General features: G+C 47.0%; 1 long non-coding RNA gene and 1 pseudogene across 1 annotated transcript; one reads left to right on the top strand and one right to left on the bottom strand.

The window, feature by feature from the left end:
* Positions 1-8,547: 8,547 nt before the first annotated feature.
* Positions 8,548-17,894, top strand: LOC128122748 (uncharacterized). Its single transcript, XR_008222480.1, has 2 exons — positions 8,548-11,247; positions 15,247-17,894. It is a non-coding gene; the product is annotated as an uncharacterized LOC128122748 (long non-coding RNA).
* LOC128122747 (platelet glycoprotein Ib alpha chain-like) lies at positions 11,239-15,253 on the bottom strand (annotated as a pseudogene).
* Positions 17,895-26,765: the final 8,871 nt, after the last annotated feature.

Consider the following 26,765-nt stretch of genomic DNA (forward strand, 5'->3'; position numbering starts at 1 on the left):
AAAAAAAAAATGGCCGGGCGGTGGTGGCGGACGCCTTTAATCCCAGCACTCGGGAGGCAGAGCCAGGCGGATCTCTGTGAGTTCAAGGCCAGCCTGGGCTACCAAGTGAGTTCCAGGAAAGGCGCAAAGCTACACAGAGAAACCCTGTCTTGAAAAACAAAACAAAACAAAACAAAAAAAAAAAAAATGGCTAGAGCCAGGGAGTGTAGCAAGTGCTATAGCCTTAGTGGTTCTGTAGGCTGAGATGGGAGTTCCACACCAGCCCAGGCAAAACAGCATTACCATGTCTTGTGGTGCATGTGGTGATGCATACCTCTAATCCCAGCAACTATGAGGAGGTTGAGGCAGGGGGATGGCTAAGATGAGGTTGGTTTGGCCACATAATGAGTTTGAGGCCAGCCTGAACTACCTAACATGTTTCTGTCTCAACCTCCAAACAAAAACAAAAAACGACATTGGCTACTTCAAAGACTTTCTGGGCAGAAAAACCAGACATGGAGTTATGTGGCCAGGAACAGTTCCCAGAACCCTGCTGTAGAACCAATCTGGTGAGCAGTTCTCTGCCCTGCTGCAAGACCAAGTCACTGAAACTTGTATCGCCACAGCTGCCAGGCCAGACATTGTTCCACGACTCCTGAGGCTGCAGAGCTCCACACTGCCCATCCTCCTCTGCGATTATGAGCTAACGGAAGCCTGGATGTGAGTCTGGTTAGTCACATGCCTGGTGCCCAACTGCCAAGGGAGCCCAGGAAGTCAGAGTTTTGGTTATTTTTCAGATTCTGAAATAGGAAGCATGTTCTGTTTCTCCAAAGATCTGAAAGTTGAAATTTCCAAACAGAAGAACTCATGTTCTTTGTGTCTACTAAGTGGTCCTGTGTTTTGCCTTCCTCCAGTGTCAGTTCCTGTACCAGGAACCCTGTCTAGGCTCGTAAAGTAACAACGATTTCCTGCCTAGTGCACAAGTACAGAAACAGTGGTTAGTTGATGGATGACATTGTTATTTATTTATTTATTGTATGTGGGTGGGGGTACACATGCCATAACACCTGTGGGCAGGTGAGAGGAGAGTGTGTAGGAGTTGGTTCTTTCCTTCCACCATGTGGGTCCGAGGAATCCCAGTTGGGTCATCAGGCTTTATGCCAAGCTCCTTTTACCTGATGAGCCATCTTGCCAGCCCTGATATATACTTCCTAATAGAAACATCTATTTCATTTAGATGTTCAAATTTATTGTTACATACATTTACATTTTGTGTTGTTTTGTTTTTTGAGACATGGTTTCTCTAATAGCCCTGGCTGTCCTAGACCTTGATTCGTAGACCAGGCTGGCCTGAAACTCACAGAGATCCCCCTGCTTCTGCCTTGTGAACACTGGGATTAAAAGTGTGTGCTGCCAGACAGTGGTAGCACACGCCTTTAATCCCAGCACTTGGGAGGCAGAGCCAGGTGGATCTCTGTGAGTTCGAGGCCAGCCTGGTCTACAGAGGAAGATCCAGGAAAGGTACCGAAACTACACAGAGAAACCCTGTCTTGGAAAAAAAAAAGTGTGCTACTACTGCCTAGCACACTTATACTTTTTTTTTTTTTTTTTTTTTTTTTTTTTTGGTTTTTTCGAGACAAGGTTTCTCTGTGTAGCTTTGCGCCTTTCCTGGAACTCACTTGGTAGCCCAGGTTGGCCTCGAACTCACAGAGATCCGCCTGGCTCTGCCTCCCGAGTGCTGGGATTAAAGGCGTGCGCCACCACCGCCCGGCTTATACTTTTTAAAAATAAATTCTTCTTCAAATAATTATTCTTATTTTATATGCCCGGTGTTTTGCTTGCATGTATGTCTGTATGAGGAAGCCGGATTTCCTGGTTCTGGAGTTACAGACAGTTGTGGCCTGCCATGAGGGGGCTGGGAATTGAACCTTGGGCCTCTGGAAGAGCAGCTAGTGCTCCTAACTGTTGAGCCATCTCTTCAGTCCCTACATTTATACCTTTTCTTCTGTTTTTCAAGATAGGATTTCTCCGTGTAACTCTGACTGTCCTGGAACTCGCTCTGTTGACCAGGCTGGCTTCAAACTCAGAGAGATTCACCTGCCTCTGCCTCTCAAGTGCTGAGATCAAAGTTATGAGCCACCATTGCCCAGCTTACATTTATAGTTTTAGTGATATATATTTATTATTATGTATGTGTATATGTGCGCGTGTGCATCCACATGTCACAGAACACATGTAGAGGCAGAGGACAACTGTGTAGAATCAATTCTTTCCTTCCACCTTTATGTGAGTTCCAGGGACCAAACGCAGTTCTTCCAGCTTGCATGATGAGTACCATTTATGCAGTGAGACATTTTTGTTTGTTTGTTTTTGCCTGGGTCTCACTATATAGCTCTGGCTGTCCTGGACCTTGTTCTGTATAGTAGGCTGGCCTTGAACTCCTAGAAATCTGTCTGCCTCTGCCTCCTCTGCTTCCCAGTGCTGGGATTAAAGGCTTGTACCACCGACCAGGCCTAGTGAGACATTTTGATTGCCCCTCTATCCTTTTATCACTTGTTCAAACCTCTGTATCTAGGAGCTGAAGATGTGACAGAGTCTCAGTGTGGTTTATTGGTCCCCCTCCGCCACCAGGAATGCTACCATTGCATCAGTTTCTAAGCTGGTCAGCTTGCTTGGATCCAGGTACACTATGTGAAGGGAGTGGAAGACACCAGGCATGGGCACCTGGAGGAGGTGAGCAGTGACTTCTGACCTGGGAATGTAATGTTGTCTGTAGGCTTGTCCACAGTACTGTCTGCTTTGCTCTATCTCCTTCAATCCTACAGCTGGCTGACCACAATCTGTGGGTCCTATTTTGGGACTAGAGAGATGGTTTAGCTCATAGGAGTGGTACTGCTCCTTCAGAGGACTGGAGTTTGGTTCCCAGAATCCATGGTGGGCAGCTCACAACCTTCTTTACCTCCAGCTTTAGATGATGGACACTCTCTTTTGGCCTCTACAGGCACAGGACTCACATGCACATACACACACAGATACACATATACACATAATTAAAGAAGACATGCTTTTAAAAAGGAAGAAACTGAGCCAGATGTGGTGGGGCATATCTTTAATCCCAGTACTTGAGAGGCAGAGGCAAGCGGATCTCTGTGAGTTCTAGGACAGTCAGGGCTACACATAGAAACCCTGTCTTGAAAACCAAAAAACAAAAACAAAAACAACAAAACAGAACAACAACAACAAAAAAAGACAGCTTTCCAGAGTTGTCCGAACATTGTAGGGTCCTCCCATCAGAGAGTGACTGGCTCCCCACCTCCTGGCCACTGTGGTTTTACAGATACAACCACTGTGATGGGTGTGCAGTGACCGCTCATCATGGTTTGAATCTGTGGTTCTCTAATGATCATAATGGTGACTCTTTTTCACACTTTTATTTATCCTTCGGTTATCTTATTTGTTACGGTGTCTCCTCATATCTCTGGTCATGTTCCTGGCTGGCTTGGACTGTATGGAAACTGGTGTCCCTGTACTCCCAGAGATCTGCCTCTGCCTCCCAGGAGCTGGAATGAATGTATGCCACCACATTTATTCCCATTGTTTAGCTACTGTTGTTTTGGGTGCATTTTTTAACGCAGTCTTGGTTTTTGTTATTTTTTTAAATGTTTTAAAATTTTCTTTTAATTTGATGTTGACTTCCACATGCACCAAGCATGACACAGTGTATATGCAGACAGAACACTCATACACATAAAATAAAAAAGACTTTTGGGAAAAAAAAATATATATATATAGGTTTTTCCAGACAGGGATTCACTGTGAAACTCTGGCTGTCCTGGGTCTCACTCTGTAGAACAGGGTGGCTTTGAACTCAGAGATACCTGCCTTTGCCTCCTGAGTAATGGGACTAAAAGGCTTGGGCCACCACCACCTGGCTCTGAAAGAGATTTTTTGTTTGGGGGAAAAATGCAATCATGAGCCAGCCATCCTCATCCCTGTCTGTAATCCCACACTGTAGCAGGAAGAGCATGAGGATTTTAGGCCAACCTGGGCACATGATGTCTTGGAATGGAGTTCTCTGGGCTTAGCCCATTTGTGGTTGGTTGTCATGGTTCATTTCTGTAGCTGTAATAAAACACTCTGACCGTAAGCAGCCTGAGGGAGGAAAAGATTTATTTGTCTTCTACTTCCAGGCCACAGTCCCCCACGGAGAGGAGGCATCAGGAGCTGAAGCAGGAAGGTGACACAGAAACCATGAAGGAACTCAGGTGTTGCCTTGCTTCTCTGGCTCCCTGGTAGGGGCATGGGTAGCTAGCTTTTAAATTCTTTTCTTTTTAATGTATGCACAGGTGTGTGAATCTACATGAATCACCTGTGCGGGACCCCTCTGAGGCCAGAAGAAGGCCCAAATCCCTGGAACTAGAGTTACAGATGGCCTTGAGCCACCATGTGGGCACTGGGATCGAACCCCAGTCCTCTGGAGGAGAAACCAGTGTTTCTAACCACTGAGCCATCTCTCCGGCCCTGTGTTCCTGCACTTGCTCACTCCCTTCCTCTCTTCTCCTCTCACCTCCCTTCCCTCCCTCTGTCTCTGTCTCTGTCTCTGTCTCTCTCTGTCTGTCTCTTCCTCTCTCTATTTCTCTCCCTTTCTTCTCTGTGTGGTCCCTGTCTCACTGTGTGGTCCAGATAGTTTACAACTCGCAGTCCTCCTGCCTCAGCCTCTAGCGTGCTGGGGTTCTAGGATCACAACCTAGAACTTCTCTTTCCTCAGCCTAGACAGACTTCAGGGCTGTTTTTGTTTCAGTGTGCTCTCCTGATGTTGTTTCTCTTCCTCCTCTTCATCCCCACCCCTCTCCCCCACCTCCAGGATAGCCTTGTCTTTTAGTCCAGGATAGCCTTGTCTTTTAGTCCAGGATAGCCTTGTCTTTTAGTCCAGGATAGCCTTGTCTCCCTCCTTCCATCCATCCATCCTGGGAATTGAACCCAGGGCCTCCCTCACACATGCTCTGTATCCCTAGCCCTCATTTCATCATGGAGTTTCAAAACATGTTTTCAGATAGTCCTCACACCTTCATGTTCTAGGGCTTCAGATCTGTTGACTATTTCTGTTTAGTTTTCAATCTTCCTGGTCCTTGATATCATGAATTTTTTCCAGTGGAAACCTTTTCACATACTCCTGAGATCTGTGTTTAAGGCCTCATTTCAGCTGTCTTATTTGGTTCTCTCTTGGTGGGAGGATGTACTGCCTGGTGTTGTCAAGTAGAGGAAGGGGCTGGGCTATGGTTGCAGTGGTGCCCACCTGCTGCATTTCTGATTGGTCGTTGTTTTTCTGAGACAGGGTCTTTTTAATATATCCGTGGCTGTCCTGGAACTCACTATGTAGACCAGGCTGGCCTTGAACTCAGAGTTCTGTAGCTGGAAATTTTCCTTTGTCCCACCCAGTTCCGCAGCTGCTCATTCCCAAGTAAACACACAGAGGCTTATATTAATACAAACTGTACGGCCTATGGCTCAGGCTCATTATTGACTAGCTTTTATAACTTCATTCAACCCATTTCTATTAATCTATGTTTTCCACATTGCTTACCGGTACTTTCACATCTTCCTTCTTGGGTGGCTGGATCGGGTCTCTCCTGACTCCGCCCTTCTTCTCTCCAGCTCTCTTGGATTTCCCACCTGGCTATAAGCTTTCTTGTCATAGGCCAAACAGCTTTGTTTATTTTTCAGTGGGAGCAATACATATTCACAGAACTTCCCCATTCTGTCTAATCAAAAAGGAAATTTTTAACTTTAATATAGTAAAATTACATGTAACAGAACAGTTACCAAGCAAGAATTATAGTCACAATATCTAATTTATTTATATTTAGCAAAATTAAAGAAAATAGTCTATCATGTATCTTATTTTTGTGAGTCTAAAGTTTCATGTCTAATTTATCCTTTTATCATGGCTATGGAAACATATAATTATAACTATCTGGTTTTCAACTTCATCAAGGACCTGAGAAGAAAATATTATTGCCTGCCGCTGTCTTGCATGTGGCGAGAAAGGTGTGTGCCACCCTACTCTGCTACTTCTAGCATTTCAGAGTTTGGGGCAGAAAGATCATTGAGACCAGGAGTTGGAGGCTAGCCTGGGCAAAATGTCAAGACACTATCTAAAAGAGACATGGTACAAAGAGGGAGGGAATAGTGTGGGGGGGGGTGAGTAGGGCTTGGGGAATCAGATCTGAGTCAGAATAAGTCTCCATGTGTGAAGTAGAATGTTTCCAGCAGGTGTCTACATGGCTAAGTCACTAATTAAGCTGTGACCTCAGATCCCCTTGGGATCTCTTTGGATGCTACAGGAGCAGTCTCTCAGCAGGGTGTTCTGTGTGGGCTTTTGCCCTGGATCAAGTTCAGGAGGGAAACTGCACTTTGCTCTGCTCTGGGCAGGATTAGTTACTGTATAAATTCCTACCGTCCCTGCCCCTGCCCCAGGACACTTAGCTTTCTCTGTGTAGGCGGTTTATTTCGCTGTTGTTTTTGTTTTTGAAACAGGGTCTTGCTCTGTAGTCCAGGCTGACCTCAAACTCAACATCCTCCTGCCTCTGTCTCAAGTGCTAGGATTATAGACATTTGTGACCACACTCAGCCTTATGTCTGTCTTTTCTCTGCTTCTTCTAACGTCAGTTTATTATAACGCAGCTTTTTGTGGGGGCGGAGTGAGGGTTGCTAGGGTTGAATTTAGGGACTTGTTTTGAGGTTTATCAATTTTTTTTTATATGTATGTTTGCCTGCATGTATACATGTCTGGTGCCCCCTGGGGGCCAGAGAGGGCATAAACAGACCTGCATAATGACCATACACCAGTGGACATGCCAGTGTTGATGGGGGAAATTTCACAAGACCCGACCCCGAAATGAAAAGCTACAAGCAGTGGTTGCTGAGGGAGGGAGAATCGTTTTCTCCAGTTTTGGTTGTCCAATCCAAGTGCTCAGCCCTGAACATGTGCACATAGGAGCCACAGGAAATGGACAAGAACACTTGTTGATCTTGCAAAGGACTCGAGTTTAACTCTTAGCACCCACATGGTGGCTTACAAATATCTGCACCTCCAGTTCTACGGGATCCTGTGCCCTCTTCTGATCTTTCTAGGCACGCAGCCTGCTCATGATGCATATACATACTTTTAGGAAAAACATTCATACACATAAAATGAAATTTAAGAAATTCTCTCTCTATGGGGTTGGGGGTGTGGCTCAGTCGTTAAGAGCACTGACTGCTCTTGAAGAGGACCTAAGTTCAATTCCCAGCACCCACATGGTGGCTCACAACCATTTCCTAACCTCAGTTCTTCAGTTCTTCTGAATTCCATGGGCACGTGGCACATAGACATATATACATACAGGCAAAACATTCATACACATAAAATAAAATAAAATAAAATAAATTCTCAATACCCACCTCCATCCCAGGACCAGGATGTAACTCTCAGCTACTGCTCCAGCACCATGGATGCTGCTGTGATGATAATGGACTAAGCCTGTGGACCTAGAAGTGATTCTGAAAAGAGGAGGCGCCATCCTGGGATTTACTGCCCAGGATTGTACAGAGCTAAGACTGCCCAACCAGGGTCACATGCAGCTAATTAAGACCAGAGAGTGCCTAATTAGCTAAGCCACAATGCTCAGTGGCTAGGAGAAGCCAGTAGAAATCCAGCCTTGGGGTTAACTGGAGGCCTGAGAGCCCTGTTGCCATCCGTGTGGGTTTCCCGAGTTGTGTGGCCCCCTGCTCTCACAAAGTCTTTTAAAGATATTTATTTATTTATTTATATTTTGGTTTTTCGAGACAGGGTTTCTCTGTGTAGCTTTGTGCCTTTCCTGGAACTCGCTTTGGAGACCAGGCTGACCTCAAACTCACGTAAATCCACCTGCTTCTGCATCCCGAGTGCTGGGATTAAAGGTGTGCGCCACCGAAGCCTGGCCTAAGATCTTTATTAAATCCAGACATGCCCCACCTTAACACACACACAAAAAGAAATTTAAAAAAAAAGGAAGCCAGACAGTGGTGGTGAACACCTTTAATCCCAGCACTTGGTAGCCAGAGGCAGATGGATCTCTGTGAGTTCGAGGCCAGCCTGATTTATAGGGCTAGTTCCAGGACAGCCAGGGTGGTAGTTACATAGAGAAACTCTGTCTCAAAAAACAGAAAGAAAGAAAGAAAGAAAGAAAGAAAGAAAGAAAGAAAGAAAGAAAGAAAGAAAGAAAGAAAGAAGAAAGTCAAGAGAGGGAATGTCCTTATGTCCTTCCACATACCCTCTTTCCCTGGACTTCTGCCTGGAGGTCAGTCCGCAGTCTCCACGGGTCCTCCCACATCAGTCAAGGCAGTCAGCACAGTTCTTCAGGGGAGGCTCCCTACTCAGATGAGTCTAATCTGTGACAAACTGACATTGGAACCAATGGTGATTAATACCTGCAATTCTGCCTGGGACACTGAGACAGGTAGATAGATCTCATGACCTTGAGACTAGTGAGTCCAAGGTCAGCCTGAGCTTACTAGTGAAATTTTATTGTCTTGTTTGTTTTCATTCTTTTTGTTTTGAGAAAGGGTCTATCTCTCTCCTCTCCCCTCTCCTCTCTCATTTCTTCTCCTCTCCGTCTCCATGTTCCCCACCCACCCACCCACTCTCACCCTGCCTGTCCTGGAACTCCCTACACAGACCAGGCTGACCTCAAAGTCATGGCAATCTCTGCCTCCTGAGTGCTGAGGTGAAAGGCCATGACAGCTTTTTTTTTTTTAATGGTTGATAGCATGTGCATGCAGGTACATGGGTGCCACAGTGTGTGTGTGGAAGTCATGTGTGGGAGTTGATTTTCATTGTCCACCGGTTGAGGCAGTTTGAAGGGGCTCCAAAATAGCTTGACCACACAGCAGCCATGACAGGCTTAGCGGCCTAGACACAGCTTCTGTGACAGGCTAACTGGCAGGCAACACCCAGATCCAGGAAAAGCCTTAAGCTGATACCACCCAGGGGTCCACCCAGGGGTGAGCAAGTACCTGACATCCCAAACATTCCAACCATTAGATAAGGTGACCAGATGCCCTTGAGTCTAGCACATACCTATTTTTTTTTTACAGATACCCCTACAAAATTGCCAGCTAATCAGCTAATTAATAATTAAAAAAATTATTTTTGGGTGTTTGTGTGTGAGTGAAGGCATGTGGTGTCCCAGAACAACTTTGTGGGGTCATTTCTCCCCTTCAGTCTTTCCATGGAGTGTGGGCTTGAACTAGGTTGTCAGGCTTGTATGTACTGGCTGAGCCTTCTCCATGCCCCACCCCTATCCTCTTGTTTCTTTCTTTGTTTTTTGAGACAGAGTTTGTCTGTGTAAGAGCCCTGGCTGTCCTGGAACTAGCTCTGTAGACCAGGCTAGCCTTGAACTCACAGAGATCTCCCTGCCTCTGCTTCTCAAGCATGCTGTGGGATTAAAGGAGTGTGCCACTACCACCCAGCTTTGTAGTGTGTGTGTGTGTGTGTGTGTGTGTGTGTGTGTGTGTGTGTGTGTGTGCTCTATTTGCTGTATGCCTGCATGTCAGAAGAGGGCATCAGATTCCATTATAGACAGTTATGAGCCACCACATAGATGCTGGGAACTGAACTCAGGACCTCAAGAAGAGCAGCCAGAGTTCTTAGCCCCTGAGCCATCTCTCTAACCCCAGAATAAACTCTTCTCTCTCTCCCCTCCTCCCCTTTGATTTTTCCAGACAGGGTTTCTCTGTGTAGCCCTGGCTGTCCTGGAACTCACTCTGTGGACCAGGCTGGCCTCAAATTCAGAGATTCTCCTGCCCCCAAAGTCCTGGAATTAAAAGCTGCTCCACCACCTTCTGTCCAGTGTTTCTTTCTCTAGCAGTGCTTTTGATACATTGTTTTTTAAAAACAGACAAAGTTCCCACCCCAAATCACAGTGATCCTCCAGTCTCTTCAGTTAGCTTTGCTTTTCTCTTAACCGTTGATTCCCTGGTTTACTTTGTATCTGGTGGGAAGTGTGGGAGCAGCTCGCTTGCTTTTCTCTCCATGGAGGCCCTGGCTGCTGTGGTGGCTAACAGCCTCTCCCCCTGATGCCCTAGGATCTGGGTGCTCTGGGTCCCTCCTGGTTCTTCCAGGTCCCAGCACCTCACATTCCTGCTGTTAGAGTGTTTACTGTGGTTTTTGTGATGTGTTCTAACATCGGGTAGGCTGAGTCCCTTCTAGGGTCCTTTTCAAAACTGACAAAGCTGTTCATGGACCTCTTCACTGTTATATACATTTAAATGAGTATCAAGTTCCTTTCAAAAATTATTTATAGATTACCTTAAGGAGAATGGACATCTTTATAATATGAAGGTAACTCATTGACACAGATATCCTCATTTATGTAGACTCTACTGTTAATTTCTTCCTCCTTTTTGATTTTATTTCTTTTTATTTTGTGTGTCTTAGTGTTTGCCTGAATGTCTGTATACCACATGCATGCAGTGCCTGCAGAGGCCAGGAGGGGGTGGAGGATCCCCTGAAACTGGAGTCACAGATGCTTGTGAGCAACCCTGTAGGGAAATGCATGCTCAACATTGTAGGAAGCTGCCAGCTTTCCAAAGTGGCTGTTCATTTCACATTTATACTTAGTTTTGTTTGTTTGTTTGTTTGTTAGACAAGGTCTTATTATGTAGCTCTGGCTGGCCTGTAGCTTGCTAGGTAGACCAGGCTGGCCTTGAGCTCAGAGATCTGCCTGCACCTACCTCCTGAGTGCTGGGATGAAAGGCCTCTACCACAGTTTCTGGCATCACCTACCCTCAATATGTAGCATAATATTCAGTATTGGAGGTGAGCATATTAAAGCACATGAGGCTGTAACACATCATTTGTAACTGCCTCTTGTACCCTTTGTTATTTGAGTCCCACCTAAGACTGCTTTGGTAACTATGGTTGGTTATTTGTTCTGTTCTGTTGAGACAGGGTCTGATGTAACCCAGGCTGGCCTTGAACTCCTGACCCTCCTGCCTCCACTTCTCAAGTGCTGGGATTACAGGTGCATGCCAGCATGCCCCGCTTGCTGACTAGGATTTCTTAGAAGTTTTTCTAACTGAACCCTTACCTCCCTGCCTTTCAGGCTCATCAGAGTTCTCACATTACACCGGGAGTCTCACCGTCTCCATCTCCTTCTCTGAACCCAAGTTGTGATGCCCCAGCTTTTCCCATGAATGTGTCATCCAGTTTCTGCCTACATGAGACTCCTTTTCCCGGTATCTCAGGTGTATTATTTTCGTCATGGTGGTTGCCACGCTCATTGTTATGAATTGTGTTATCGTGCTCGACGTGTCTTTGCAGACCCCGACCACTCATGCCACATCCCCTTGGTGGTGCGAAGCAAGCGCTGGTTGAGGAAAGGACAGCCCAGGGTGGGAGGCAGGCTTGGAACTTACCTCTGCCCTGGCCAGAGCCTTTATTGGAGCTATGCCACACCTCCTGGTCTTGAGCTCCCTAAGCTGCCCTACGCTTGAGGCGAGCCTCGTCTGTGGGCATTCTGCTCTGAGCAGAGGAGCTCATCCTGAAAAAGCCACGGAACATCTTCAGAAACATTTGGAAATGGCTGTAGCAGTGGTGTGCACCCTGCCCAGCTTAGGACAGAACTCCTTAGCGGTAGCAGTCAGGTTTAGGAGGAGGGTAGGAGGGCAGAGGCAGAACTCCTAGCTAGAGTGAGGACAGGCTCAGAGGAGGAGTCCTGCTCTCACAGGTGACCCATGAGACATGCAGTGGTGCAAGGACACAGTGCCAAGAGAGATGAAGCTGGACTGGTGGGTGGAGTCCATGAGGAGAAGTCCTTGATGGCTAACCTCTGAGGTTTGCCCTCTACCTGGAAGAGTTGAAGGCATGAAAGAGATTCAGTCAGGTTCACAGGAATGTCTAGAACCATCTGGAGAAGGGCAGTCTGTAGAGCCAGGAAGATGCTGACTTCCTTCCCTTCTCTGGGCCCCAAGCCCTGGACTGAACTGAGATGAGGTGTGGAAGAAGGCCTCATTGGTGAGATTAGGAAATGGCAGAATCAGTGGGTTTGGGGGATAGGAGGATCCTATTACATCCAGCTTTGCAAGAACAGACCTAAGACTCTTCAGAAGAGTCAAACTCACCACACCCTTTCCCAGTCCTGACCTGGCCAGTGTGGAGACTTGTGCTCTGGAGGTTGTGGGTGTGAGGAATGTACCCACCTCTGCTGCAGGCAGGCAGGCTTTAGCACCGGCTCTCAGCTCTAGGGCATTGTTCTATCTAAGGTTGATGTTTGAGGTAGCCTGGTGGGTCCTGAAATCCTGCAGAAGAATCACTAAGGTAGAGGAAGTACCCCTTATGTCCACCTACACACCCTCAGCTACAACTGGAGGTTTGTTGGGTGGTTGGGGTCAGGGTGGGGACAGTTAGGACTTGGGAATTCTTGTACCAGGTGTTCTAGCCGTTCTCAAGTCCCAAAGAAAGCTACATTCTTTTTAAAAACATTTTTATTATACAGGAAATGCTGGTGGAAAACTAAGAAGTGTTACAGGGAAAAAATATTCATGATACTTAGAGATAGTGCTCCTGTCTTGATTAATGGCTTTTCAAGTTTTCTTCCATGTGGGAACGGAGTTCTATTTCTATTTGCTTTTCTAGCTCTTCCCCAAAATGATAGCAGTGACCATATGGCCTGGCAATACTCTAAGCAACAAAGGGAGCTTGATTCTATGACCACCTGGTTCCATCACCTCACTGCGTCTCTTGATGTGTGAGGTCTGGTTGTGAAGAGAGGGCTTCAAATAAAAAAGTAAATAGCGCCGGGCGGTGGTGGCGCACGCCTTTAATCCCAGCACTCGGGAGGCAGAGCCAGGCGGATCTCTGTGAGTTCGAGGCCAGCCTGGTCTCCAAAGCGAGTTCCAGGAAAGGCGCAAAGCTACACAGAGAAACCCTGTCTCGAAAAACCAAAAAAAAAAAAAAGTAAATAGCATGCCCCTGTGGCAGTCTCATCTTCCCCCTACTCCCAGCTAGATTCCAGTAGAGTCCTTTTCAGTTTTTCAGGATCTTCAAAGTACTCACCTTCACAGACTGTGGCCTGAGTACCTAATACCCACTGTTCCCAATAGGTCCTGACCACGACCCTGGCTCAGAGCTGAGGGCCTTCGTCCTGCTACCAGAGGCCCAACATGCCCATTAGGCCTTACCCATAGGAAAAGGCTAGAACAGAAAGTAGGGAGTGACCCTTGAAAGAAGAGCAGCCAGGCCCGGGTCACAGTTACTTGTCTTCCCCTCTGAACCTCCAGACTTGTGGTGTGTGTGCTTGTGGCCAAGGCAGTGGAGAGGCCCAAGTCCAGAGTGTGTGGTTTTATGTGCCAGATTCAGATCAGCAACAAGATGAGTACCACAGAGGCAAATAGGAGCCAGAGGAGAGCCAGAATATAGAAGCACGGGGGGAGGAGGAAACAGAACTCAGAGTTGAACAAAGGATCGCTTTTGAAAGTGTCAGAATTCCTTTGAGCCATCTCTTGGACAGTTAGGAAGCTGTTCAACTCTGGAAACATTGTGATGGATTCTAAGAGTAAAGTGAGTTCTGTGGTAAAAAAATGGTTCTAAATGATCTCATTTGGGAAGATGACCAGGTGGTAGTGAACACTGTGGTGATGGTGGACACTGGAGTGGTTGGGATGATGATGGTCTCTTGGGTGGTTGGCGTGTGCTGCTGGGCTCGGGGTAGTTAGGGTGGAGGTGGTGGACTCTGGAATGGTCAGAGTGGAGGCTGTAAGCATTGATGTGGTGCTGGGTTCTGAGCTAGTCAGGGTAGAGGTAGACTCTAGGGTGATTGGGGTGAAGATGGGTATAGTTTTTGGTTTTAGACTAAGAGTGTACATTGGATTTCATGGTCTGTGGGAGTGTGGTGAAACCTGGGATCTATATGTGGGTGGATGTGTACTGTTTGTTAGTGGGTTTGTGGGTTGGAGGCCAAGAAGGCATTTGGCTGTCTGGAGAAGTAGGAGACCCTAAGAGTACGCCCCTGTGGGTAGTATGGGCTTTGGTGTTAGTAGAGAACTTGACCTCAGCCCTTGTAGCAGGTACATCAGAGAAATTATCATGGTCATCAGAGTCTATATCCCTATCACCACTGGTAGGGCAACCCTTCCCTGGGTAAGAGTAGACAGGTGTGGAGCCCAAATTGACACATCGTACACTGGCCACATTAGGGGTCAAGACAGTGACATTGTCACCCTCCTTCCATAAGTAGACATTGTTGGAATTTTGCTGGAGCCAGTTGCGGAAGTAGAGGATATCACAATCACAATACCAGGTGTTGCCATGGAGAAAAACAAAAGGCAAGAGGAGGGTCCCAAAGAAGCCCTTTGGGATTGTATGAAGCCGGTTCCCTTGAAGGTAGAGGGTGTCAAGATCTTCCAGCCCATCTAGGAGCCCAGGGGGTAACTCACACATTTTGTTGTTGGCCAGATTGAGTTTGTTCAGCTTGGTGGTGAACAGGAAGAGTCCAGGGGACAGACTCCTCAGATTATTGTTCTGCAGGTAGAGCTCCTGGAGTTGGCTTAGACCTTCCAGGACACCAGGAGACAGTGATTCCAACTGGTTGAAGGAGACGTCAAGGACAGTGAGTGCAGGCAGAGCCCGTCCTAGGGAGGGCAGACTTCGCAGATTATTGTGGGATAATTTCAGGTTATCCAGCTTCGACAGTTCCTCGTCAGTCTGCAGGCTGGTCAGCTCACATTCATCCAGGTCCAGCTGAGTGAGGTGAGTGAAGTGCACCAGGGATGCTGTGGAGAAGGCGCCCAGTTTGTTCTTGCCCATGCGGAGGATGCCTGTGTCTGCTGGCAGGTCTGCGGGCAGTGCAGTCAGCCCCTGGTCCTCACAGTTCACTTCCAGCAAGCTGGTCGCTTTGGAGACCTCACAAGTGGGATGGGAATGTGAGGGGCTCGGCAGCAGGAACAGCAGGATGAGGAGAGCCATATGAACCTGTGGGCAAAGGGAGTTATGAGGATGCCACCCTGGCCCTGGCATAATTTTCCTAGGCTCCAGCCCTCCACTGCTCTAGCTCTCAGGATGCCTTCCAGAAACAGCTTCCATACGTCCCAGACTTTTCCCTCTCTTCCACCCCTGTCCTCAGTCCTTGGTCTTAGTCCCCTCAGATCCTCCTCCTCTGGTCCCAGCCCCAGCTTACAGTCAGGCAGAAAGACCTCTGAAGGCATGGACCTTCTTCCAGGGTATGACTGGGTCCTTCTCTCTTCCAGCTCCAAGGAGAGCCAGGCCAAGAGCAGGAAAAAGATAGAGGACCTGTGGAGGAAATGACAACCTGATAACCAGCTCCTGTGACCCAGGGAACAGTCTCCCTCCAGCCACAAGCCCTTATCATCTCTCTCCACAGCTTTCCCCAGAACCCTCTTTGGTTTTACACTCTCCCTTTCCTGCCACCCTGGAAAGATCTAGAGACTCTCCAACCACCAACTTTGTGCAGCTTCTGCCTGCTGCCCTCTCTCCTCCCCCTCCATAGCTATTCTTAGAGATGCCTAATTTTCCTTCTCTGCTCCCTTACACCCCACTGTCACCTTTCCTAGCCCTAAACTGATTTGCCCCCGCCCCAACCTGGGGCTGCTGGCACCCTCTATTCTATCCACTGGGCTCTTGGCTGATGCTCTCTAAACTGTTTTTGCAGCATCCATACCCTGGGCTAGTCCCTCCTGGGGACATGACAAATGACACTCATTTGCTTGGTTTTCATCTTGCTGGTGTGGTTGGTCCTAATCAGCCTTCTCTGTGGCTCCCTCTTCCTCTACCTTTCTGGAACAGTAAACCTGTTTTCAGAGCATTCTTGGGCTTTCCTAACATATACTCCATAAACACCTGGAACATACTTTGCTGTGCCTTTAATCACCTCTGCCCCAGACTCAAGTTTTTATCTCTGCTCCAGACCCTTTTCTCTGAGGCCTAGATCCTTAGGTCTGATTGTCTCTCAACCTCTCTTCTTACATGTTCCACAAGTACAGAAACAGTGTACCTCATCTGAGAGGCTCAGGAAGATCCTGAATTTGAAGCCTGCTGTGGACTACAAAGGAAGACTCTTCTCATGAACACAACAACAAAAAACAAACAACAAAACAGAAAGCAACCAAACCCAAACCTCCAATACGCCAAAAAGCAACTTCGTTATCTAAATCGCTTCATCTGCTAGCCATGGAGGTGCAGGACTGTCAACACTCCTAACCTTGGGAAGCAGAGGCAGGAAGAGCATGAGTTCAGGGCCAGCCTGGGCTGTATCCTGAAACTTTTTCTCAAACAAACACACCCACAGAAAAACAGCACTCCTCCTCTGTTGTCCACAACTACTCATTGACCTGATCACTCTGAATACTCTCAGTGCTACTGCCTTCTTCGACTCCCCCATTATCGAGAATGCTGATTTAACTCTGGTTTCTATCAATTCTTTCCATTGTCCACTGCCCAGGCCTGGGCACTATCTCCTCCTTTCCTGCAGTAGCCTTCTGGTTTATCCCGGAAATCTCCAACTTCCCTTCTAGTTTCCATGGCAGAATTGCCTGCAAGTGTGCTAATCTGTTGACCACTTGAACTCATCATGGCTCCTGAGAGCTCCAGGAGGCCATCTGCAGTACCTAACATGACCTTCAGGGCCTGCGAGTCTGAGTCTTGCCCACCTGCCTGCTCAGCCCCCTTGTCTAGTGCTCCCCACCTCCTGATCCTTCTTTGCTGTCCTTCAACTTTCATTCATTACCTTTTCCCAACACACATCTGGTGAGTTCCAGCTCAACATTCATCCCTCTGGGAACTGTTCTGATTTCGAAGCCTGGGTTTGTCCTGTGTTGCAGAAAGTCAGCTGTTAGGTCTGTTGGGTCACTGCCCATCTCATGATGTAAGGATCCTACCTCCTCAGAGGGGGACCACGAACATGAGCTTTCCCATCTCTGCTCACTGCTGATGACCGGACAAGGGGTAGACACACACTAATTGCAGCCGATTCCTGGACTTGCCACTTACATCATGTGCTGCGTGGAACAACCAGGGCAGAATCAAGAGGTGAGGCAGAAGGTAGCAGAGATAGAGGCTATGATGGTGAGCCTTTGGGGATGGAGGTTTTTCTACTGTATTGCTGTCACCTTTCAGGTATAAGCCACAGGAAAATGATACATTGCCTAGGCCTGGGATGTGGTGCACATCTTTAATCCCAGCACTTTATTAAAAAAAAAAAATGGCTAGAGCCAGGGAGTGTAGCAAGTGCTATAGCCTTAGTGGTTCTGTAGGCTGAGATGGGAGTTCCACACCAGCCCAGGCAAAACAGCATTACCATGTCTTGTGGTGCATGTGGTGATGCATACCTCTAATCCCAGCAACTATGAGGAGGTTGAGGCAGGGGGATGGCTAAGATGAGGTTGGTTTGGCCACATAATGAGTTTGAGGCCAGCCTGAACTACCTAACATGTTTCTGTCTCAACCTCCAAACAAAAACAAACGACATTGGCTACTTCAAAGACTTTCTGGGCAGAAAAACCAGACATGGAGTTATGTGGCCAGGAACAGTTCCCAGAACCCTGCTGTAGAACCAGTCTGGTGAGCAGATCTCTGCCCTGCTGCAAGACCAAGTCACTGAAGCTTGTATCGCCACAGCCGCCAGGCCAGACATTGTTCCGCGACTCCTGAGGCTGCAGAGCTCCACACTGCCCATCCTCCTCTGCGATTATGAGCTAACGGAAGCCTGGATGTGAGTCTGGTTAGTCACATGCCTGGTGCCCAACTGCCAAGGGAGCCCAGGAAGTCAGAGTTTTGGTTATTTTTCAACTTCTGAAATAGGAAGCATGTTCTGTTTCTCCAAAGATCTGAAAGTTGAGGAAATTTCCAAACAGAGAAGAACTCATGTTCTTTGTGTCTACTAAGTGGTCCTGTATTTTGCTTTCCTCCAGTGTCAGTTCCTGTACCAGGACCCCTGTCTTGGCTCATAAAGTAACAATGATTTCCTGCCTTAGTGCACAAGTACAGAAACAGTGGTTAGTTGATGGATGACATTTTTATTTATATATTTATTGTATGTGGGTGGGGGTACACATGCCATAACACCTGTGGGCAGGTGAGAGGAGAGTGTGTGGGAGTTGGTTCTTTCCTTCCACCATGTGGGTCCGAGGAATCATAGTTTTGTCATCAGGCTTTATGCCAAGCTCCTTTTACCTGATGAGCCATCTTGCCATCCCTGATATATACTTCCTAATAGAAACATCTATTTCATTTAGATGTTCAAATTTATTGTTACATACGTTTATATTTTGTGTTGTTTTGTTTTTCGAGACATGGTTTCTCTAATAGCCCTGGCTGTCCTGGAACTTGATTCGTAAACCAGGCTGGCCTCAAACTCACAGAGATCCCTCTGCTTCTGCCTTGTGAACACTGGGATTAAAAGTGTGTGCTGCCAGCCAGTGGTGGCACACACCTTTAATCCCAGCACTTGGGAGGCAGAGCCAGGTGGATCTCTGTGAGTTTGAGGCCAGCCTGCTCTACAGAGGAAGATCCAGGAAAGGCACCGAAACTACACAGAGAAACCCTGTCTTGGAAAAAAAAAAGTGTGCTGCTACTGCCTAGCACACTTATACTTTTTAAAAATAATTTCTTTTTCAAATAATTATTTTATGTGCACGGTGTTTGGCTTGCATGTATGTCTGTGTGAGGATGCTGGATCTCCTGGTTCTGGAGTTACAGACAGTTGTGGCCTGCCATGTGGGGCCTGGGAATTGAACCTTGGTCCTCTGGAAGAGCAGCTAGTGCTCCTAACTGCTGAGCCATCTCTCCAGTCCCTACATTTATACTTTTTCTTTTGTTTTTCAATATAGGATTTCTCCGTGTAACTCTTACTGTCCTGGAACTCGCTTTGTTGACCAGGCTGGCTTTAAACTCAGAGAGAGCCACCTGCCTCTGCCTCTCAAGTACTGAGATCAAAGTTATGAGCCACCACTGCCCAGCCTACATTTATAGTTTTAGTGATATATATTTATTATTATGTATGTATGTGTGTGTGTGTGTGTGTGTGTGTGCACCCACATGTCAAAGCACACATGTAGAGACAGAGGACAACTCTGTAGAATCAATTCTCTCCTTCTACCTTTATGTGAGTTCCAGGGACCAAACTCAGTTCTTCCAGCTTGCATGATGAGTACCATTTACCCAGTGAGACATTTTTGTTTGTTTGTTTTTGCCTGGGTCTCACTATGTAGCTCTGGCTGTCCTGGACCTTGTTCTGTATAGTAGGCTGGCCTTGAACTCCTAGAAATCTGTCTGCCTCTGCCTGTCTCTCTGCCTCCCAAGAGTGCTGGGATTAAAGGCTTGTACCACCGACCCGGCCTAGTGAGACATTTTGATAGCCCCTCCATGCTTTCGTCACTGTTCAAACCTCCGTATCTAGGAGCTGAAGATGTGACAGTCAGAGTCTCAGTGTGGTTTATTGGTCCCCCTCCGCCACCAGGAATGCTACCATGGCATCAGTTTCTAAGCTGGTCAGCTCGCGTGGGTCCAGGTACACTATGTGAAGGGAGTGGAAGACACCAGGCATGGGCACCTTGGAGGATGTGAGCAGGGGCCTCTGACCTGGGAAAGAGTGATGGTGTCTGTAGGCTTGTCCACAGTACTGTCTGCTTTGCTCTATTTCCTTCAATCCTACAGCTGGCTGACCACAATCTGTGGGTCCTATTTTGGGACTAGAGAGATGGTTTAGCTCATAGGAGTGGTACTGCTCCTTCAGAGGACTGGAGTTTGGTTCCCAGAATCCATGGTGGGCAGCTCACAACCGTCTTTACCTCCAGCTTTAGATGATGGACACTCTCTTTTGGCCTCTACAGGCACAGGACTCACATGCACATACACACACAGATACACATATACACATACTTAAAGAAGACATGCTTTTAAAAAAGAAGAAACTGAGCCGGGCGGTGGTGGCACACGCCTTTAATCCCAGCACTCGGGAGGCAGAGCCAGGCGGATCTCCGTGAATTCGAGGCCAGCCTGAGCTACCAAGTGAGTTCCAGGACAGGCGCAAAGCTACACAGAGAAACCCTGTCTCGAAAAACCAAAAAAAAAAAAAAAAAAAAGAAGAAACTGAGCCAGATGTGGTGGGGCATACCTTTAATTCCAGCACTCGAGAGACAGAGGCAGGCAGATCTCTGTGAGTTCTAGGACAGTCAGGGCTACACAGAGAAACCCTGTCTTGAAAACCAAAAAAACAAAAACAACAACAACAACAAAAGAAACAAAACAAAACAAAAAAACCTGACAGCTTTCCAGAGTTGTCCAAACATTGTAGGGTCCTCCCATCAGAGTGTGAAGACTGACTCCCCATATCCTGGCCGCTGTGGTTTTACAGATACAACCACTGTGATGGGTGTGCAGTGACCGCTCATCATGAATCTGTGGTTTTCTAATGATCATAACGGTGACTCTTTTTCACACTTTTATTTATCCTTCGGTTATCTTATTTGTTATGGTGTCTCGTCATGTCTCTGGTCATGTTCCTGGCTGGCTTGGACTGTATGGAAACTGGTGTCCCTGTACTCCCTGAGATTTGCCTCTGCCTCCCAGGAGCTGGAATGAATGTATGCCACCACATTCATTCCCATTCTTTAGCTACTATTGATTTGGGACCATTTTTTAACGCAGTCTTGGTTTTTGTTATTTTTTTTAAATGTTTTAAAATTTTATTTTAATTTGATGTTGACTTCCACATGCACCAAGCATGCCACAGTGTATGCAGAAAGAACACTCATACACATAAAGTAAAATAAAAAAGACTTTTGGGAAAAAAAATATATATATATATATTGGTTTTTCCAGATAGGGTTTCTCTGTGTAGCCCTGGCTGTCCTGGGTCTCACTCTGTATAACAGGGTGGCTTTGAACTCAGAGATACCTGCCTTTGCCTCCTGAGTACTGGGACTAAAAGGCTTGGGCCACCACCATCTGTCTCTGAAAGAGATTTTTTGTTTGGGGGAAAATGCAATCATGAGCCAGCCATCATCATCCCAGTCTGTAATCCCACACTGTGGAGGCTGAGGCAGGAAGAGCATGAGGATTTTAGGCCAACCTGGGCACATGATGTCTTGGAATGGAGTTCTCTGGGCTTAGCCCATTTGGGGTTGGTTGTCATGGTTCATTTCTGTAGCTGTAATAAAACACTCCGACCGTAAGCAGCCTGAGGGAGGAAAAGATTTGTCTTCTACTTCCAGGCCACAGTCCCCCACCGAGAGGAGGCATCAGGAGCTGAAGCAGGAAGGTGACACAGAAACCATGAAGGAACTCTGGTGTTGCCTTGCTTCTCTGGCTCCCTGGTAGGGGCATGGGTAGCTAGCTTTTAAATTCTTTTCCTTTTAATGTATGCACAGGTGTGTGAATCTATATGAATTACCTGTGCGGGAGCCCTCTGAGGCCAGAAGAAGGCCCAAATCCCTGGAACTAGAGTTACAGATGGCCTTGAGCCACCATGTAGGCACTGGGATCGAACCCCAGTCCTCTGGAGGACAAACCAGTGTTTCTAACCACTGAGCCATCTCTCCAGTCCTGTTTCTTCTGCACTTGCTCACTCCCTTCCTTTCTTCCCCTCTCACCTCCCTTCCCTCTCTCTGTCTCTGTCTCTGTCTCTGTTTGTTTCTTGCTCTGTGTGTCTCTGTCTCTGTCTCTCTCTGTCTGTCTCTTCCTCTCTCTATTTCTCTCCCTTTCTTCTCTGTGTGGTCCCTGTCTCACTGTGTGGTCCAGATAGTTTACAACTCGCAGTCCTCCTGCCTCAGCCTGTAGCGTGCTGGGGTTCTAGGATCACAACCTAGAACTTCTCTTTCCTCAGCCTAGACAGACTTCAGGGCTGTTTTTGTTTCAGTGTGCTCTCCTGATGTTGTTTCTCTTCCTCCTCTTCATCCCCACCCCTCTCCCCCACCTCCAGGATAGCCTTGTCTTTTAGTCCAGGATAGCCTTGTCTTTTAGTCCAGGATAGCCTTGTCTTTTAGTCCAGGATAGCCTTGTCTTTTAGTCCAGGATAGCCTTGTCTTTTAGTCCAGGATAGCCTTGTCTTTTAGTCCAGGATAGCCTTGTCTCCCTCCTTCCATCCATCCGTCCTGGGAATTGAACCCAGGGCCTCCCTCACACATGCTCTGTATTCCTAGCCCTCATTTCATCATGGAGTTTCAGAACATGTTTTCAGATAATCCTCACACCTTCATGTTCTAGGGCTTCAGATCTGTTGACTATTTCTGTTTAGTTTTCAATCTTCCTGGTCCTTGATATCATGATTTTTTTCCAGTGGAAACCTTTTCACATACTCCTGAGATTTGTGTTTAAGGCCTCATTTCAGCTGTCTTTATTTGTTCTCTCTTGGTGGGAGGATGTACTGCCTGGTGTTGTCAAGTAGAGGAAGGGGCTGGGCTGTGGTTGCAGTGGTGCCCACCTGCTGCATTTCTGATTGGTCGTTGTTTTTCTGAGACAGGGTCTTTTTAATATATCCGTGGCTGTCCTGGAACTCACTATGTAGACCAGGCTGGCCTTGAGCTCAGAGTTCTGTACCTGGAAGTTTTCCTTTGTCCCACCCAGTTCTGCAGCTGCTCATTCCCAAGTAAACACACAGAGGCTTATATTAATACAAACTGTACGGCCTATGGCTCAGGCTCATTATTGACTAGCTTTTATAACTTCATTCAACCCATTTCTATTAATCTATGGTTTCCACGTGACTTAACGGTACTTTCACATCTTCCCTCTTGGGTGGCTGGATCGGGTCTCTCCTGACTCCGCCTTTCTTCTCTCTCCAGCTCTCTTGGATTTCCCACCTGGCTATAAGCTTTCTTGTCATAGGCCAAACAGCTTTGTTTATTTTTCAGTGGGAGCAACATATATTCACAGCACTTCCCCTTTTCTGTCTAATCAAAAAGGAAGTTTTTAACTTTAATATAGTAAAATTACATGTAACAGAACAGTTACCAAGCAAGAATTATAGTCACAATATCTAATTTATTTATATTTAGCAAAATTAAAATAGTCTATCATGTATCTTATTTTTGTGAGTCTAAAGTTTCATGTCTAATTTATCCTTTTATCATGGCTAGGGAAACATATAATTATAACTATCTGGTTTTCAACTTCATCAAGGGGCTGAGAAGGATATATTATTACCTGCCTCTGCCTTGCATGTGTCGATAAAGGTGTGTGCCACCATATCCAACTACTTCTAACATTTGAGAGTCTGGGGCAGAAAGATCATTGAGACCAGGAGTTGGAGGCTAGCCTGGGCAAAACGTCAAGCCCCTATCTAAAAGAGACAGGGTACAAAGAGGGAGGGAATAGTGTGGGGGGGGGTGAGTAGAGGTTGGGGAATCAGATCTGAGTCACAATAAGTCTTCATGTGTGAAGTAGAATGTTTTCAGCAGGTGTTACATGGCTAAGTCACTAATTAAGCTGTGACCTCAGATCCCCTTGGGATCTCTTTGGATGCTACAGGAGCAGTCTCTCAGCAGGGTGTTCTGTGTGGGCTTTTGCCCTGGATCAAGTTCAGGAGGGAAACTGCACTTTGCTCTGCTCTGGGCAGGATTAGTTACTGTATAAATTCCTACCGTCCCTGCCCCTGCCCCAGGACACTTGGCTTTCTCTGTGTAGGCGGTTTATTTCGCTGTTGTTTTTGTTTTTGAAACAGGGTCTTGCTCTGTAGTCCAGGCTGACCTCAAACTCAAAATCCTCCTGCCTCTGTCTCAAGTGCTAGGATTATAGACATTTGTGACCACACTCAGCCTTATATCTGTCTTTTCTCTGCTTCTTCTAACGTCAGTTTATTATAATGCAGCTTTTTGTGGGGGCGGAGTGAGGGTTGCTAGGGTTGGATTTAGGGACTTGTTTTGAGGTTTATTTATTTTTATTTTTATATGTATGTTTGCCTGCATGTATACATGTCTGGTGCCCCCTGGGGGCCAGAGAGGGCATAAACAAGACCTGCATAATGACCATACACCAGTGGACATGCCTGTGTTGATGGGGGAAATTTCACAAGGCCCCACCCCTAGATGAAGAGCTACAAGCAGTGGTTGCTGAGCGAGGGAGAATCGTTTTCTCCAGTGATGAGCCCCTGTTTGGTTGGCCAATCCAAGTGCTCAGCCCTGAACATGTGCACATAGGAGCCACAGGAAATGGGCAAGAACACTTGTTGTTCTTGCAAAGACTTGAGTTTAGCTCTTATCACCCACATGGTGGCCTACAACTGTCTCTACCTCCAGTTCTAGGGGATCCAATGCCCTCTTCTGACCTTTCTATGCATGCAGAATGCTCATGATGCATATACATACTTTTAGGAAAAACATTCATACACATAAAATGAAATTTAAGAAATTCTCTCTCTATGGGGTTGGGGGTGTGGCTCAGTGGTTAAGCACACTGACTGCTCTTGCAGAGGACCTAAGTTCAATTCCCAGCACCCACATGATGGCTCACAACCATTTGTAACTCTAGTTCTTCAGTTCTTCTGACTTCCATGGGCACGTGGCAGATAGACATACATGCATACAGGCTAAACATTCATACACATAAAATAAAATAAATCCTCAAATCCCCTCCCCCACCCACCACCCCAGGACCAGGATGTAACTCTCAGCTACTGCTCCAGCACCATGGATGCTGCTGTGATGTTAATGGACTAAGCCTGTGGACCTAGAAGTGATTCTGAAAAGAGGAGGCGCCATCCTGGGATTTACTGCCCAGGATTGTACAGAGCTAAGACTGCCCAACCAGGGTCACATGAAGCTAATTAAGACCAGAGAGAGCCTAATTAGCTAAGCCACAATGCTCAGTGACTAGGAGAAGCCAGTAGAAATCCAGCCTTGGGGTTAACTGGAGGCCTGAGAGCCCTGTTGCCATCCGTGTGGGTTTCCCGAGTTGTGTGGGCCCCTGATCTCACAAAGGCTTTTAAAGATCTTTATGAAATTCAGACCGCCCCACCCCAACACACACAAAATAAGAAATAATAAAAAAGGAAGCCAGACAGTGGTGGCACACACCTTTAATCCCAGCACTTGGGAGGCAGAGGCAGATGGATCTCTGTGAGTTCGAGGCCAGCCTGATTTATAGGGCTAGTTCCAGGACAGCCAGGGTGGTAGTTACATAGAGAAACTCTGTCTCAAAAAACAGAAAGAAAGAAAGAAAGAAGAAAGTCAAGAGAGGGAATGTCCTATGTCCTTCCACATACCCTCTTTCCCTGGACTTCTGCCTGGAGGTCAGTCCGCAGTCTCCACGGGTCCTCCCACATGAGTCAAGGCAGTCAGCACAGTTCTTCAGGGGAGGCTCCCTACTCAGATGAGTCTAATCTGTGACAAACTGACATTGGAACCAATGGTGATTAATACCTGCAATCCTACCTGGGACACTGAGACAGGTAGATAGATCTCCATGACCTTGAGACTAGTGAGTCCAAGGTCAGCCTGAGCTAACTAGTGAAATTTTATTGTCTTGTTTATTTTCATTTTTTGAGAAAGGGTCTGTCTCTCTCCTCTTCCTCTCCTCTCCCTCTCATCTCCTCTCCCTCTCTTTCTCCCTCTCCTCTCCTTCCCCTGTCCCTCCTTTTTCTCTCCCCTCTCCCCTCCCCTCCCATCTCCTCTACCCTCCCCCACTCACTCTCACCCTACCCATCCTGGAACTCACTACACAGACCAGGCTGACCTCAAAGTCATGGAGATCTCTGCCTCCTGAGTGCTGAGGTGAAAGGCTATGTCAGGTTTTTTTTTTTTTTTTTTTTTTTTTTTGGTTTTTTTTTAATCGTTGATAGTAAGTGCATACAGGTACTTGAGTGTCACAGTGCATGTGTGTAAGTCATGTGTGGGAGTTGATTTTCATTGTCCACCACTTGAGGCAGTTTGAAGGGTCCCCAAAATAGCTTGACCACACAGCAGCCATGACAGGCTTAGCGGCCTAGACACAGCTTCTGTGACAGGCTTACTGGCAGGCAACACCCAGATCCAGGAAAAGCCTTAAGCTGATACCACCCAAGGGTGAGCAAGTACCTGACATCCCAAACATTCCAACCATTAGATAAGGTGGCCAGATGCCCTTGAGTCTAGCACATACCTATTTTTTGTTTTACAGATACCCCTAGACAGGTGTGTTGGACAGACAGAGGGACCAAGCTCTGGAGCTTGAAATAAAGGCTCTTTGCTTTTACATGTGGGATTGGGTCTCCGTGTTGGTCTTTTGGAGGTCCCTGAGATCTGGGCATGACAGCAGTCTCTCTTGTTTCTGCTGCTGTGCTGTGTACTCCAGACAGTCTCACCCGGGGTCTCTGGGAGTCTTCCGTCTGCCTCCCATTTCACCATGAGGATCTTGGGACGGTGGGTGTGCAGCACATCTGGCCGTTCACTGGAGTTCTGGGGCTCAGACACTGGAATTCAGGCTTGTGCACTGAGTCCTCTATCTGCCAACACATCTGTCTGATCTTGTTTGTTTTTAAGACACTCTCACAATTTAGTTAAGGCTGATCTTGAACACACTAATCTCAAGGTCATGAGGATCTTCCCAGTCTCAGTGTCCTGAGTAGGATTGCATCACCATTGGTTCCAATGTCAGTTTGCCACAGATTAGACTCCCCTGAGTAGGGTGCCGCCCCTGAAGATCTGTGCTGACTGCCTTGACTGTTGTGGGAAGGCCCACAGAGACTGCGGACTGACCTCCAGGCAGAAGTCCAGGTAAAGAGGGTATGTGGAAGGACATAAGGACAGTCCCTCTCTTGCTTTGTGCTGGCTTGGCT

The sequence above is a fragment of the Peromyscus californicus genome, unplaced genomic scaffold (assembly GCF_007827085.1).
Source record: "Peromyscus californicus insignis strain IS unplaced genomic scaffold, ASM782708v3 Scaffold_3__1_contigs__length_106647218, whole genome shotgun sequence".
NCBI classification, from domain to species: Eukaryota; Metazoa; Chordata; class Mammalia; order Rodentia; family Cricetidae; genus Peromyscus; species Peromyscus californicus.